The 16,962-nt window shown below is 31.6% G+C and overlaps 1 protein-coding gene and 1 long non-coding RNA gene across 4 annotated transcripts in view; one reads left to right on the top strand and one right to left on the bottom strand.

The window, feature by feature from the left end:
* The window catches only part of LOC113378736 (netrin-1-like), a 299,939-nt gene that overhangs the window by 258,016 nt on the left and 24,961 nt on the right, over window positions 1-16,962 (top strand). The window lies entirely within an intron of this gene.
* The window catches only part of LOC113378739, a 43,334-nt gene continuing 27,144 nt past the window's right edge, over window positions 773-16,962 (bottom strand). Inside the window, exon 3 of the long non-coding RNA XR_003367218.1 lies at window positions 773-850. This is a non-coding gene — a long non-coding RNA (uncharacterized LOC113378739). The remainder of the gene's footprint in view (window positions 851-16,962) is intronic.

Genomic DNA, 16,962 nt, shown 5'->3' with positions numbered 1-16,962 from the left:
ACCAATCACTTCAACGGCGATATCGAACTGAAGCACATTAATCGTTTTGGCGCGCTATTATTCATCGTAGAGAATAAAGCTTTTAACATTGACCGCCGTCATTAGCCGATCTCGGATTGTGACGGGAACCGCGGCGGCTACGCGACGCGGGATTCGGCCCTGCAGCGCCGCACATAAATATCATCGGCTGTAATCCGCATGCCTGCTTTTACGAGACCGCGTGCCGTAAAGCCGCCCGACTCTGAACGGCGCAATGCAGCGCGGCGGCTGCTGTAGCGGTAATTAGCGACGCGACCGCGACACAAAGCAATATCGCGCGCACTTTACGCCAAGCAATAATACAACAGAGATTTGTTCATGCTCGTGCACTGCATGGCATCTCAAAGTTTATGGCGTACGAGCCAAATTACGCACGACAATAGCTTGTAGAACGTGATAACACCGAACATTCTGCTCATTGCGATGAAACTTTTGGTAAAATATTCGGACACATGTACGCACACACGCACATACACATACACACATATCTATGAATGAAAATTATATAGCGAATTGTAAATTGAAACAAGAAAAAAAATTAAGTATAAATTCGAACGGCACAAACTTGATATTTTTTTAAAACATGAACTAGCTATTTTTAAAATATTTTGAGAGGATTTTGTCAGCAGAGAGTTATACCACTCGTTTTCTGAACTATTTTTCACAGATGTATATTGCGCAATATACAGGCAGCTATATTAAGTCGCAAATTTAAAAAAATATGCAATATTCACCTGATAGATACGGCTCTCATTATGAGTATTCGTTTTGTGCAGTTTTTCTTTCGGTTGACTATTGTTCGGTTGAATAACTGAAATAAATATATTTTAAAAACATTAATTCAATTTTTTCAACTAGTGAATGTGTCATATAATAATAACAATAAAGCTGCTAAGATAAACAATAATTTTTATTATAAAATGACTCATAAGTGATTTTATCTAATAAATTCCTACGCGTTTCTTTCAAATGGCTTTCAACGTGATCTTTTGCGACCTAATATTCCTTTTTGTGATCTTGATAACCTCAAATACTGGACGTAGCATTACACAATGAAGAAGTCTATGCACATTGTGTTTGAAATGAAAACTGTATATTACAAGAACATGTGCGGTTTACTACCGTAATATATAAAACTATATTTCACATTTTATTTTTCAATTTGCTTGTCACAAAACTGAATCGTTGATAAATGACAGAATATCCTACCAAATATCATCATTCGCCGCATAGTCCGTTTCTCTGAATATGAATTTTAACAGAATGATATATGAAGCATAAATCTAATTCAATTGCAATTTTATGTTTGTGTTGCTTAAATAAACTTCACATAGTAAAACGATTATATAGTTACATACAAACAAAAACAAACACACATAAAATGTTTGTACGGCAAGATAACTTTTGAAAGCTTTCACTCCGGCGCTCATCCAATCTAACGAACATAACCTAACAGACAATAAAAGTCTGTAACCGTAGCATAACAAAATAAACTCAGCCTGACATTAACAGCGTAATAATTTATTTTACTTTTATTGCTGGCGACTGTTTTTTAGCTCAATAGACTTCATTTTATATTCGTCGTGTATTAGAACGCGAAAAGCCAAACCTTAACTAACAATAAGAAAATTAGGATCCTAGCAACGGGGATGGACATTAAGTTGTCCTTTATAAGCGTGTAATAATAAATAGCGTAGAGTAACTACGTAAGATTGACATTATCGTGAAACTAAATAAAAACAATACCATCAAATCATGGATTAATTTTGTTTGTTCAATTTAGTACAAGAATAAAGAGGCTTCATAATCATCAGTTATTTGTGTCAGTCGGAAACACCAAAAAACTGACTGTAGGTTATATCAAATTACGATCAGATAAGTGATGACGTATCATGTTGCAAAAAATATAACATCGGAGCCCTCCATCGTGAAGCATTCATCCATCCGTCGAAAGGTAGTGTATACAGTTTCATCCGTATTGGAATGTCTTTTCGGGGTCCCCGGTGACAATCCCCTTAGCGCTATCTTAGAGCATTAACACACCCACGCAGTCTAGCTCAATGGGACGTGACTAGACTATGAGGCTCAATGAATGAGATGGTTCTATAGACCGATTGATAAATTAGAGTAAGACGACGTAAGTTCTGCGTGGAAAGCGATTATCGCACGTTCATATTATTAATTGTTTGTTAAAAATATATGTAAACATATATACTCATATAAAAACTTCAATAGAACTCATTTTAATACAACAACAGTTCTCTATGTTGTCAATCTATTATTAACAACGTATTCTAGATACTGTCATGACGTTTAATTTTCAGAAGTTTGAATGTAAACGCAATTGTGTTGCGTTATCACTTTAATAATTACTTTTTGAAATTTTCATCATAACGAACATGGGTTTGAGCTTAAAAATGCTTTATCAAGAGTTTCTCGGGGGATTCTCTCATGGATGAGGACGACGTGCAAATGCCACGGTCGTCGGTAACCCCTCAGCGGTTAAGCAAGCCAGGACGGCGGCGGCGGCTCCCGAGGCAGTTCCGTTACACGTTTTATTACTTCGGTACGTTCGTGGAATATTATTAAAGCGTTAAGTTGTCGCAAAGCAGTTTCCAATTCGTTTGATAGACAAGTTTTAATGCTTCTGTAGAACAGTGTCGCCAGCAATTCAATCGACAGTCGCTTGTTCATCACAAAAATGAGACAAACGCAACAGGCCGCTATCTGCAAGAAGCAAGACCGGCCGATTAAAGCAATTATCGCGTGATTGTTTACACATCGCGCATCTTATGTGAATTAAGACTCATTGAGGATGGACGTTCATCACAACCTGTGTTTGCTTGTCGTTATGAAAAGCAAATTGCTGCAAATGATAGATAAATAGAAGAACTTATGTAATGTGAGCGTGTGCAGTGAATACGTAGCCTTGGTGTTTTTTTATGTAGATCTACTTAAGATCATGAATCTGATAAAGGTGACATTAAGTGCAAAGCAACATTATTTACCATTGGTATTATCAATGTAATCAGAGTATTAAACTATATCAAGTAGAAATAAATCAAATCGACCATACACTATTATAGATCTAATTACGCTATTATTACTCACGACATGATATTTAGTTTTGCCTCATGAAAGTAATTTAATATATCCGTAGGATACAATTTATTGAAATTTATTGATACTCTTCAAGAGATAGTAAGAATATATAACCTATAATATTACACTTAAGCAATTATATAAATTAATAAAAAATGCGATCGTTCAAGATCGTATGAAAAGATGTTATTTGAAATCACACTTCATGATATTTAGTATCGGACTTTTATTATTATAAATATATTGGTATAATATATGCAGGATTCAGTGTATTCCATGATGACAATCACAAAAAGCAAAATGGATTTTTCGAAAGTGAATATCATCGATTCTTGTGCTAAAAGTATATCGGTGAGATGACGGTCCTTGTGAAAAATGAGGCCATTAGTGCATGAATTCCCCGATGTGCGACAGTCGACAATCGCCAATCTGTAACATATTTTCGGTTATATCAGATGCATAGAACTACTCCCTAGGGGAAATCTTCAGAGATCGCGCTTATTCGCGGGTGTCGGACGATGGCCGATGAAGAAAACGCGGATAGTGGACATTCATCACACTTGCCGACCGCAACAGTTCTGATTGATAGCAGCACATGAGTTCTTTGATCCCTTCACGTCGACCGCCACAGCCGATTGATGCCGCACGTTCGCCGATATATTGGTACCCTGATGGTCAAACGCGACGTCGATTTGATTAATGTTTGCCGCTGATTTGTGAAACCTTAATACGTTTATTAAGGAATTCAATATTTGTTGGTTTTTAAAAGAAACCGAATGAAATCTAAATACCTAAATTCGGAATTAGGAAGCATGAAATTTATAACTAAAGATTCATTTCTTCATGCATCTTGACAAGGGACTGTAGATCTTGAACAACATTTAGAATTGTAAAAATTATAAGCAATCGAATGCTAAACATATTTGTAAAATATATCTTAGCTCTATCACTATTAATGCAGCTATGGATAATTGATGATAGTACCTGCATTCATTATAGCATGTATAAATACATAAAAATTATGAGCTGATTGATCATGTACCCAATTAGCACGCACACTTATAAATAGTTTGACAAACGGTTTCCTGACACTGGAAACTAATGTGAATGCGTTTTCAGACACTACTGCAGTGTCCACATGATGAACGTCGATATAGCCTTGGGCATTTCGGCAGTATTCGTAAGTTTCAATCGAACATGGCGGTGGAATATTTTAACACTTTTTTGTCTTTGCATCGGTCACATGAAAAGCGACTCCAGAGCTGTTAGGTGCAGCAGTGCAGGAATTTATGAGCGTTATATTATAGAATTATTATTTAAAAGACATTAATAACAAACATCGCGATTTGACAAAGAATGATTGAAAGCATTAATATTTGTTACGAGCCTGACAAAAATTCCAAGCACATTCTGATTGTATGGATTTATGTGAAGGCTACGTGCTAAATAGTCAATTCTCAATAGCGGACAAGAATATAATGCCATTACATGATTTTGAATACATACCCATCAACAATAAATGAAAGAAAAATTAATGATTTCGATTATTAGGCTTCTCTTAAAATTGTGAAGTATGTATAAAGGGCTTCGAAGTATATATATTCTTATAATATATATTTATTAAAATCATTTTATGATAATCTTAAAAGAAAATTTGTGCCTAAAACTATTATGAGTGTGAGCAAATTTTGTTATATAGATGAAAGAACAAACCATATCTTATAAATAAAGTATTTGACAATTTCGAGATAGTAAAACTTGTTAAGCTAGGGCATTAAAACAATAAAGTAAGTTTTAAAATGTTTATTAATATTTTCATTGAATACTAATAACATATTTCAATATAAAGTGTTATGTTTTTATAAACATACAAAAATAATTAAAAACGAGTTCTTAATTATTATTTCCGAGAGATAATTGTTTCAAATTGCCACTGGTTTAAAATCGACAGTGTCATTAAATATCATTATATACATGATCTTCTCATCATTACAATTATTGAAACAATTATCATTAAATTTTGCAGCAATTAAATTTCTACTTGCGTTTACATACCCAGCAGCGTTTTTAAGCGAATCGCCATTTAGTCGCACGTTTTGCACCTTCATGTATTTTCATGTACATACCGTGAAGAAACCGAGAAATCCCATAAAATTTCACATACGCTAGGGCGATTTTCGCGCAAAATAGGAGAGATGGGAGATAATTGTTGTATATATTTTAATCCATTTTTATTATTTTTGTTAAAATACATTCATATCTGGAATAAGTTTCCCAAACGATTCATAAAGGTTTATAGAGTAGAGCGGGGCTTAAATGTCCGGGTAAATAGATCCACCGCCGGTATCTCAAAAACAAGCGAGGTTAAGAATTTTTTAACAACAATATTTGAAACTAGAGAGAAAAAAATGTATAACAAGCCATCACATGATTCTTACAACGTTATTATCGGAGGATAAACGGCAATGTTTAAAAATCTAAAATAAAAGTATTTGCTTTCGTTGTTAGTTTTTTCAGTTCAATTTAAGTTAGATTGTACAGTTTTATTTGTATAACTTCTATAAAATCTTACACCTGGGTGCGGCAGAAAGGAACAACTAAACCTTTAAGAGTGTGAAAGTGCAAAAAATAAAAGTAACTTATAAAAAAATAAATTGAGATAAAAAAGCTATTTTACAAGAGATAAATTAAATAATTTTGTTATTACAACTCTGCTGATGCATATTTCTGACGAATTACCAGATCAAGGTTATTTGCAGTGTTATCTATGTAAATACACATCTCTACAATGAATTAGCTGGAGCTTTACTGAACATTGCCAGATAGTTGTTTGCTAGATATTTGGTATTTTTGTGATATAATTGTTTCGCTTTTCACAAAAGTCAAATCGGACCTTTGTGCCCCGCCACTTTTCATCTTAACAAAAAACTCAAATTGTGTTATATCAATGATTCTTAGCTAACGCGAGACTGTAGTACTGTCGGTTGTCGTTCTTTTTTAAATTAAAAAAATTCAAAGAATTAAAGAATTTCATCGTTAAGTCGCAACTTCTGATAAAATAATTTCCAAGCATAACGCTGAAACATTATTTCAAAATTTCGGTTATCTCATGAGTACAATTTGAATGAAATTTCTTGGAAGAATGATTACTTTTATAATTTAAAAAATATTATGATTCCATTTTTGTTTTCCATTCTTTATGAACGATGAAACTGTTGTGTATAAGAATTATTTACTGGCCATAAAAGAAGTACATCAATATGCCGATGTGTATTGAAATCACACAAAGATTATTAATTGTAATCAACAAAGTAAACGAGCTTTTAATAAGTCTATTAACCTGCCCCCAACTTCCCTATTGTGTTTGAGTGCAGCTCGTTTTCAAAGCCGCGATTCATGTTCACGCCGCGTCGCAATGTCGAGTCCATGGTAGAGACGCGGTAAATCGGTAATAATGATAATAATTTAATATAATGATGATGAGGGCTCAAGCGGCCGTTTCACTTGTTACAGCTTCTTAACGCGCCTGATGCGGTGGAACTAGCGCGGCCACGAAACGTGACACGCAAAAAAATTAACACCCAGAAGTGAAAATGCGGCAAACACTCGCAGGTGCGTCGCATTAACTGGAGAAATGCTCGCACGGGGACTGAAAGCGTTCGACACAATTTAAGAATATCATAAAAGTCTCAATTGGTCGGTGTTATTATAAATTGAACCTCACTATACTTGCGTGGGACTTTTTATAAAGTTTATAGTATTTTAGAAGTGTTAAAAGATTTGATTTAACCAAGATATATTTTGTTCAACTTAATTAACACGCATGTGCATATAATCATATATTCGTATAACTATATCACAAACTATAACTTAGGTGGAAGTCCCCGAGTGCCTAAGGTTATTTATGAATAAATCGAAAAATATTTCACGAAATGTTTATTAAATTATGATTTAGGTTAGATAAAGTTAGATAGATAAAGTTAGAATTTTCAAAAACGCAACCTTTGTTAAAAAAGAATTAATACTATCAATCAACAAAAAATATGATTTTAAAAAGTGGCACCTAATACCGGATATTTCAAAATAACCTGCATTGAGCACATATGTAGCCATCTTCAATGTTTGACGAATATTCTTATTATTAGATATTGCAAAAAAAAATCACTATTTATCCACCCTTTTGGCTGGGCCACACCGATGCTCTCAGGTGGATAATTCATCATAAGATTTTCATTCTTTGACTAGGAAATACGAAAAATGGGGGTATGTAGTGACCGTTAGCACTCATACAGAACAAATTCAAATAATTAGAATATAAACGTCAATTCTCACAAGAAATATCAATATGTATACGGTGCTAAGGGATAGACATGTTTGTTCATTTGGTGGTATCCACTAAAATTGTTTAAAATATCTAATAATATTCTACCATTTTACGGATAACAATCAAGTACTACTTTTATCTTTGAATGCCACTCTAATGTAAATGCATAAATATACGAGAATTACTTTCATTGATATTTAGGTGACGCCGTGATTTTGCACCTAAAACAGCATACCATTGCTCCAGCCGTGGCCGTGTGCGTCAGAGGCGAAGATTGGCGCGTGATCTTGTACCTGTGTGCCCCCGCGCCCCCACGCTCCTTTGACTTGTATTTTGAAATAAAAATATTTATACTCGCTTAAATAATATGTGTTAAAGAGAGTGTCCGGCCCTAGGTGCCGTCCGGCGTTACGGGACTTTCCCCTATAACACCGACCAATTGAGATACCGCATAGCTATAAAAAAAATCTTGCAAGAAAAATTCAAGATAGCCTTCATCTTGATTATAAAAAATTTTAGTTCATAATTAGTTAACTGAAAAATTAATTTTTGCCTATTCGATTACATTATTATTTGTAATGATAAGTGGTGATCGTGTCCCCTACTTTACACGTAAGATAGGTTCCAAAAAAAAACGTGTAACTCGAAAAATTTATTCTTATATGGAAAAACCGTGCGTAACAAAAATTACTATAAAAAACCCTTTTTGGCTGTTTTTAATATGATGAATAACAAACACATTGAACGAAAAATAAATATTAATATATTTTATAACTAACAAATTTAGTAAGTTATAAGAATATTAATTTATTTCTATAATAAAATAAATATAAAAAAAATTTAAATATCGCATTTTCTTAATAGAAAAACATTAAAATTATAAATACATTTAAGTTGATTGCGACAAACAAGACTAACATTCTATTTTTGTTGTGGTTTTTTCAAACATACTAGCTTGTACACGCATAAAATTTAGTTCTGATCATAAAATCGGGAGTTCCCATCTTATCTACATTTTTCCATCATAGACCTATGCTACTAAAAATTAATAACTGTAACATACATTTTGTAGTGTTGTATTTTGACAGTAAGGCAATAAAAATTTATATATGACCAAAAAGTAGTCACAATTTCGTGAACAATTACGTGAATAAAATATCTTCAAGAACCGTGTAAAACGGGGGATAGATAGGTATAATAATTTTCAATTCGCTTTTGCTAGTGTGAAAAAAATGAACATGTTCGTCAATATAATCTTGCTTGGTTTTTTCAGCACGGGAATATATTACCTTCAAAAACGTTGTAATGTTATTCAATAACCACATGTCTATAGTTTTTCTATCATCAGAAGCCGATGAGCACGAATAAGATGGATCGTTTACTAATAATTATTGACATGCAATATTCAAGTATAGATTTTTTCATTGTAGTTTGGTTATCATCGCGAGTTCAGAATTGATTGTTAATTTATGGTAACAACATCGCAAACATAACATTTCTACTTACTGTTTTTTTGTTGAACTAATCATAAGAAGATTGTTTGCATTTATGAAATAATTAGTCATGGTCCGAGGAACAAAAACTGAATATATAATTAAAATGTATTGGTGGTTTTATATAGGAAATTAAACAACAATACTGATAAAAAAAAAGTTTGAATGAATGCATTTGATGAACGAAGCTAATAAATTGATACACGTTTGAAGTTAAACTTATGTTAATTCATTATTATATTTTAAAATTGAAAATTGAATTGAAGTTGAAATTCTTTTTGTATCATATGTCGCTTATAAAAATTTTACGCATATTTTTCATAATTCCTAATAGACTCTATAAAACCCAGCTATGCGCATTCCATACTTCTCGTCGTGGTCAAATGACATGGAGCGTTTGTTACGAGTATTTTTAAATAATTGGAAAGCGAAGACTTGTCATTATAATAATCATATGTATCATTATCAACAAAAAGTTGTAATGATGTTGATCGATTTGACCTCATGCCCGTACAGTATTAATAGTATAGCACGTAGGTATGTATTACCTACATAGGAAGGAGAAAGCCTTACATGGGCCACCGTGGTAGTGCCCATCAGAACGGTTGATACGCGAGAGACCATACGGGGCCCACACACACTAAGCCATTAGGTGGGCGAAATGATCAGGTATTACGGATAATTATCGGACTGTTATGACGACAAAAATGAATGCACAGCATTATGAGAGCGCAGCCGAAAAACAAAACAAACAAACAAAAGCGAACGGCACGGAAAGCAATGTGAACCGCAAGCATTCACAATGGGACGCGTAGGAACATCTTTCCGATTATGGAGATCGTAATTGATCTAAAAAAAGCCAGCGGGAGGCAGCACAAGTTCCTCTAAAACATCCGATACTAATATTGAAATTGTTGTTTACACAGATTATTTGACAAACAGAAAACATTGCCACCTTATCAAACTTTCCGAATTAAAATTCATATTTTTGATCCGTGTTTGCTTAGAATGACAGGTGCACCCTGGTACGTGATCAATAAAACTCTGCATGAGGATTTGAATTTATTATATATTAAGGACTTTATATAAACAAGATCCCCTAATCATCAACACAAATTAGAAAGAAGACTTAAAAAATTATGGCCTATTGACTTGATCCAATAAATTGTATGCCAATAGTAATTACCCACTAGGGTAACTACTATCTATAATTATATTTAATTAACGTAAATCAAAATAACACACAAAATGTAATTAATGTTGTAATTGTTATTAATAAAATAAATAAAAAAATGTTTACTGAATAATTGAGCAGAGTATTATCAGCAGCAAAACTAAAATCATAAAATAAAACTTATTTTGAAAATAACAAAGAAATGATATACAAAATCTTCTACGATGTCTAAATATTGTTAGTGTTTTTGAAACATTTTCCCTTTTGTTTTATTCCTCATTATTTTTTATTGATCATTTGTTTTTATAGAACTGAATTGACGAATGCAAATAAAATGATTTTATCTAAAAACTTGTTTATATTTAAACGGCAAAAATTTGTCGTATGCTGTTTGACTGTAAACTTTTAGATAGATTGTTAATACTCGCATAAATACCATTCGATCTAAATCTTCGAACAAAAGCAAGAATGTTAAATCACAAATAATAGAATGCCTTTTTCAGACTATTTGAACGGATATATTGTGAACTATCACATATATTATACCACATACCGTCCAAATCAGAAATTATAGTGTACAACTAATTTATGAGAGAAGTACAATATATGTTGTAATTGCAACAAATAAATAAATTTCAATAAATATTAATAATTAATATGTGTATATACACATATTGGATCCTTTCTAATCCTACGATAAAGGTAAAACATTATTTTGTTTAATGTAATATTGATTACAAGGCACCCATTGACTTATACATTTAAAGCAGAGCTTTTGGATTTTTGTTTATAAATATGGTTTCTTTGTTCACTTTATATATATATATATATATAATATATATTTATATATATATATATAATATATTATATATATATATATATATATATATATATATATATATATATATATATATGTATATATAACCAACGAGGAGTTTACGCACGATAATACGTGAAAAATGTGATTTTTATGAAAGCTTGTGTTCAAATTGAAATAACATTAAGCAAGACGAGATCGTAAATTTACATATTCTGGTATTAATTGACAGTGATGAATGAAGAACAAAACCGTAATTTGCTGTTTTACTTGAAATCTAACGCGTAGCAAGAAAAATATAAAATTAAAAATGAATGATGACATATTGGTATACGCGCATTGAAATTCATATCGCGTTTTATGTATTTTATTCATATATATATAGAAGATTCCAGCTCGATTTGAATACGACAGGGCTATTTATAATCAGTTTTAGAACGTTTATTTAATTTTGAGAGCATAATATTAAATCAATATTTGACCTTTCACACTGAATACATGTTAAACATGGGATCATAGGTCGCCCGGCAGGGGACCAAGCGTATCAGTTTTCTAATTTTAATTATAAATTCAATATTTGGAAATTAACTACTTTGTTTCTCTCCGTAACATTGTTTACATTTTATTACAAAATATGATCGCAGATTTTATAGCATTTTCTAAAATTCCAGGCACTTTAAGAGAAAATTTATTATGTAAGTAGAGGAAGTAGCAAAGCAAAAGATAGTATAGCGTTTTACTTTAAAAACATAACTTAAACAAACGATTGACAGTAATTATAAATAATAATATACTTGCAAGATACTTATTTATTTTGATGCAGTCTTATATCTTAATCGTAAACACTATAAATCTCAAAAAATTGTTTGTAATTACAGAGGTGATTTTGTATCGCAGGCATGGAAAACTATGAGAATGAATTAAAAATAAATTTAATTAAGAATAAGATAGCAGTTGAGAACATCTTGAAGGCAGGAAAAAATATAATTTTTAATTTTAGAAAATTGACAAAATCATAATTTATCTCAAAATTTTAATTCTCATTATTTTATTAATTTCATTAAAACTCTAATTAAATTCAATATCTTTATATTATGCAGCTCTTATATATATATATTCCCTAGTGTATACTTGTATTATATCTATGACATATTCAAAATTCTATCATCTCTTTTTTTAACTTCAAATTAGTTGCTTCAAAACTTTTTTTAACTTCATAGTAAAACAAAATAGCAATAATTTTCGTTATTACAGAAGTTGAGCACACGATATTCTAATAAAGTTATATTAGTAAATATAAAATAAAATTAATAACATGCTGAATATTTTTTGATTAAGCTTTTACTAGAGGTCAGACTTAACATTTTCTGTATTAAGAATGTACTTAAAGCATGTAATGCGATAATTTATTATACGTTGACATAATAATCTCTAGGGATAATTCTGAAATATATGTCGAGGATTAAAAAATCAAGTTCTCTAACAAGTGTACATATATTTTCAATGTACGCTCTATATATTCTAAAGTAGTGGTTTGTTTGTCAATATTATTAAACAACTTGTATAAAGTCTCCAATTTATGCGATGTAGAATGAGATAAATTTATGTTCTGATAAAATGTAACCCGTTTTTGTTCCTCATACAGTAAACTGGCTATGATAGTCAGTTTATAATTCTTAAAATATAACTAAATCAAATGTATGTACTTTAATCATTTGTAGAAACTACATGTAGGATCATCAAATACGACATTCTTAATCATTTATTTATAAATATTTGTTGTAATTAATTGAGAGAAATATAAGTTTAATGCAATACTTTTAGTAATCAATAAATTGTCGAATTTTAATATAAATATTGTCAACATTACATTATTGGATATGAATCTCATTTAATAATTTTGATGTATATCAATATAAATAAATTACAATTTGCAATAACATTTTCCTTTCCAATTGAACATATTAGATTATCTCATTGTTAGAAGTATAAACAGAATGCGGTGATAAGTTATAAAATGAATGAGTTATAAAATTTATGAATCATAACTTTTTATTTTGATAGAAAAGTTTTTGCATACCAAAGACTATTTTTTTATTATTAGATATGTAAAATTTTATAGGTAGCATCAAATAATTTAAAGTACAATGATCTTTGAAGACACTCGAATAAGTACTTTTGTAATTCTTGGCCTAGACATCGTTTCTGGATGAATTCTAGAATAATAGCGACGGCTGTCCAATTAACAATAAAACTCAATAGTTTCTCGCATGGGTTGCGTTAACTAGAAAGCTCAGCAGTATTGTAATCGACGGACGCTTTTACGGTTGCGCTAATATTATCCTCTTACTTTTACTGTGATGAGAGAGGCAACGTTTAATGCACTTGTCCTTCGCTTTCTTTATCTTAGCCTCTCTTTAATTTAACGCTTTTTGGATGGCTTAATAAAATAAATTTGTTGCCTTCCATGAGAGCTTTGTCCATATATCGTTAACTTCATTTAATACTTTCTTATTAAACGTTAATTCAAAATTATATAACTATACAATTATATTGAAATAGAAGATTTCATCCATATGGAGTGCATTTTATCTACAGACGATACTGCTTACTAGAGATCAGGATTAAATTTTTTTAATGAAAAGTGTGAATATTAAATATCTACTGTGTTGGATACTCTACGAACAAAAGACAAATATTCCAAGTATTGGAATGAGATAGGGAAGACTGGGTACGGTTGTGCCAGGAATCGGTAGTGACAGTCGCCATAACAGCTAAACTATACTGATTTTGACATAGGGTCCAAAGCGTGAAAGATTTAGTATTTTTGTTTGAACATGTTTTCTCATTATTACATTCAGTTTGCGCTCTACATTACCTAAATAATATGCTATGTTGTGTTAAATATACCTGACAATAGAAGTCGTTATAAAACATTTTGGTGTTATACCTATTGGTTTTTAACCTGCATTATTTAACGGTTGTAACACTTTCTCTTTTCTTGTATAATTTGACTTTATGACTAATCCATCCATTGATTTTATGGACAATATATCAGAATTTCCACGAAGCACATATTCAAATATTGGCACCACCGTATCCAGTGCCCCCTACTAGTGCACAAATGAGAAACTTCTGCAAGGAGAAGAAAGAATAGCATTTCACATAATTTTGAAGATAGAAAACTAGATTCAACTGAAGTCGCAATAACATCGACCTCAGCATCATCGAGAAAGAATGCAAACGATTGACGACTTGCGTGATAAGAAAAAGTTAAATTAGAATTGCTCCATAAAAGGATTTTGTGAACAAAAGAGCAGAACACTATTATTAGTAATTATTTATTTATTTACATTTTTACATCACTCATCCTAGTTGGCGCTCAATTTAGTTACATTATCTTCAGCTGTTGTAATTTTCGTCGTCCGATTTAATTATAACGACGCATTTATTGTATCGTCTCATCCCAAGTACCCGCCATAAATATCAGCCGATATATACTTTAAATTTAATGTCTTATAAAAACATTTTTATAAGTCACAATCAGTTCAAGTGATCTGATTGTGCCTCAAGCAAACTCGAAGTATAATTACGCCATATAGGTACAGTCGTTTCTTTAATTATATGTCTCGTAATTTTTCGAGATCGCTCAATGAGAAAATGATTTCTTAATCTTTTATTCGCAAACGTATTGATTACAAAGTGTATTGCGATTATCGAATGCAATAACACGTCGTTTGTCGAGATACGAACAAAGTGCTTTGGTATACTTTAGTGTATAAACGGTTGTTCATAAAACTATACGTCTAATAAATTATCTATGTGATGTCGCCAGTAACATAACGCGATCGCAAAAACACTCAATAACTTTGCTGCCGTGAATATATCTTACACAATTTATGAACCGGGCGGAAGCTTTCTAGTTGTTAAGCTCAGACTACTCATATGCACGAATGCCGCGGACTCTCCAAAGCACTCCACGGTAATCGCACAACGGCGCGCGGAAGTACGACGAAAATCGCCCCGTTAACAATTTGGACAATGAGAATTCGTTTACGTTAACGAAAACAATACGATTTAGTTATAAAAACTTTCTTGTCAAACCAATTTATGAGAATATTTTTTATGCCGTCAAGATGTGTACGATATGAAAAAGCGGACGTCGACACGTATCCTGGATCCATAAGGCTTGGATCAAATTATAAATTTTTGACATAAAATATAGAGGCGAATTCTCCGATATAATAGAAATGGCTATCTTCGTATAAATAAAACGTAACCCACAAAACGCACAAACGTGAAACAAAATTTTATCCTAAATGCATCTTTCTAATGTCACATTGATAACTCGTACGTGGTGTTAGGTTATATGTGTAAAACACCTGAACAGACAGCAAATACATAGCTTTTAGACAGTTATTTCTACCAATCCATACATAGATAAAACTGTAACGTAGCGTTGCCATAACATTTCTACTTTATCAGAAAATTGATCCCATAGTGTTGATTCAATTTTGATTTCTCTGTCACAAATTACTATCTTTTAAATTTATTCGACTCGAGTATGTCCAATGCTGCCAAGATATATTATATACAATAATAATCATAAAAGTTTTATAACAGTTTTTTATCATATGATTATAGTATTCATTCTTATTTAATAACTAGCTGTACCCTTCACGCTTTCCCGTGATTTAGTTTAAATTAAAAAGTTGAACAAAGATGTGTATTTGTTACATTTAGTTTAACGTTACCACTATCTGTTCAACAATTTACCTATTCAACAATTTATCTACAAATTTACCTATAAACTTGTTAATCAATCTACCATTTCACCCACTTACCAATTTACCTGTCAACCCATCCCACATGTCTACCAATTTACCTGTCAACATGTTTATCCGTCTTGTTAATTGTCTATCTACCAGTTTATCTGTCCTGTCTGCCATTTTACATATCCTTCAATTTACCTGAACACCAGCTATTCAACAAATTACTTTTCACCAATTTACTTGTCTACTAATTCACCTGTCTATCAATTTACCTGCTTACCAATTTACCTGTCGACCTGTTTGTCAACCAATTTACCTGTCATCTTGTTATAAATGTCTACCAATTAACCTGTTCAATAAGTTACCTGTTGAACAATTTACCTGTTTAACAATTTGTTTACTAATTTACCTATCAACCTGTTTATCAATCTACCATTTTACCGACCTACAAATTTACCTGCCATCTCGTTCTACATGTCTACCGATTAACCTGTCAACCTGTTTATTTGTCTACATCTTCGGCTATCTACCAGTTAGTTCTCCTCTCCGCTCAAATAGATTCTACGTTTTAGTTAGAAAACGTTTGTATGTGAAAAATAAAATGGCTGTTTTTAGGGTTTTCCGGTAATTATTCGATTTTTTCTCGCCGTAAGAACCATCCTTGGAATTCAACAAACATTTTAAAAAAAGAATTGGCCAAATTGGTCTAGGCGTTGTTGAGTTATGCGCTTACCAACACATTTTGCGATTCATTTTTATATATAAGATAATGTTGAAAATCTACCACACTTTACTTGTTTTTTGGCATATAACCATGAATTGCAATTCAAGTTTAAACTTTAACATATTTATTAATGTATGCATGAGTAAGACTTCAGTATCCAAAAGCAATAATAAAACGTTGTTATAGTATGAAAAAGTTGAATTAGGTTTATAAATAATTATGGTTTTGCTAAAAAATGAATTCAACATGATGTTATTTATAATTTTTAAATTTCTATAGTTTTGACAAATAAATACCAATATGCAGATTTAAAAAAATATATATAAATCAGTAAGTACTTTTTTCTGTATTTTCTAAAACTTTTAATTATTATTGAAGCTGTGGACCTGACCGAAAATTATGCACTTTATAGCTAAATAAATATCAATAAATTTACTAAATTTCCTTTGTTTTTTTCTTCGGGAAAGCGATATAGAGAAAATATCACCGAGTGAGGCAGGCGTTACAAAGTGTTGCT

Source organism: Ctenocephalides felis, unplaced genomic scaffold (assembly GCF_003426905.1).
Source record: "Ctenocephalides felis isolate EL2017-DRISC unplaced genomic scaffold, ASM342690v1 CF-g0.4_SCAFFOLD_01886, whole genome shotgun sequence".
NCBI classification, from domain to species: Eukaryota; Metazoa; Arthropoda; class Insecta; order Siphonaptera; family Pulicidae; genus Ctenocephalides; species Ctenocephalides felis.
Note: the sequence above shows the minus strand (reverse complement) of the source record. Positions and strands in the feature narration are given on the sequence as shown.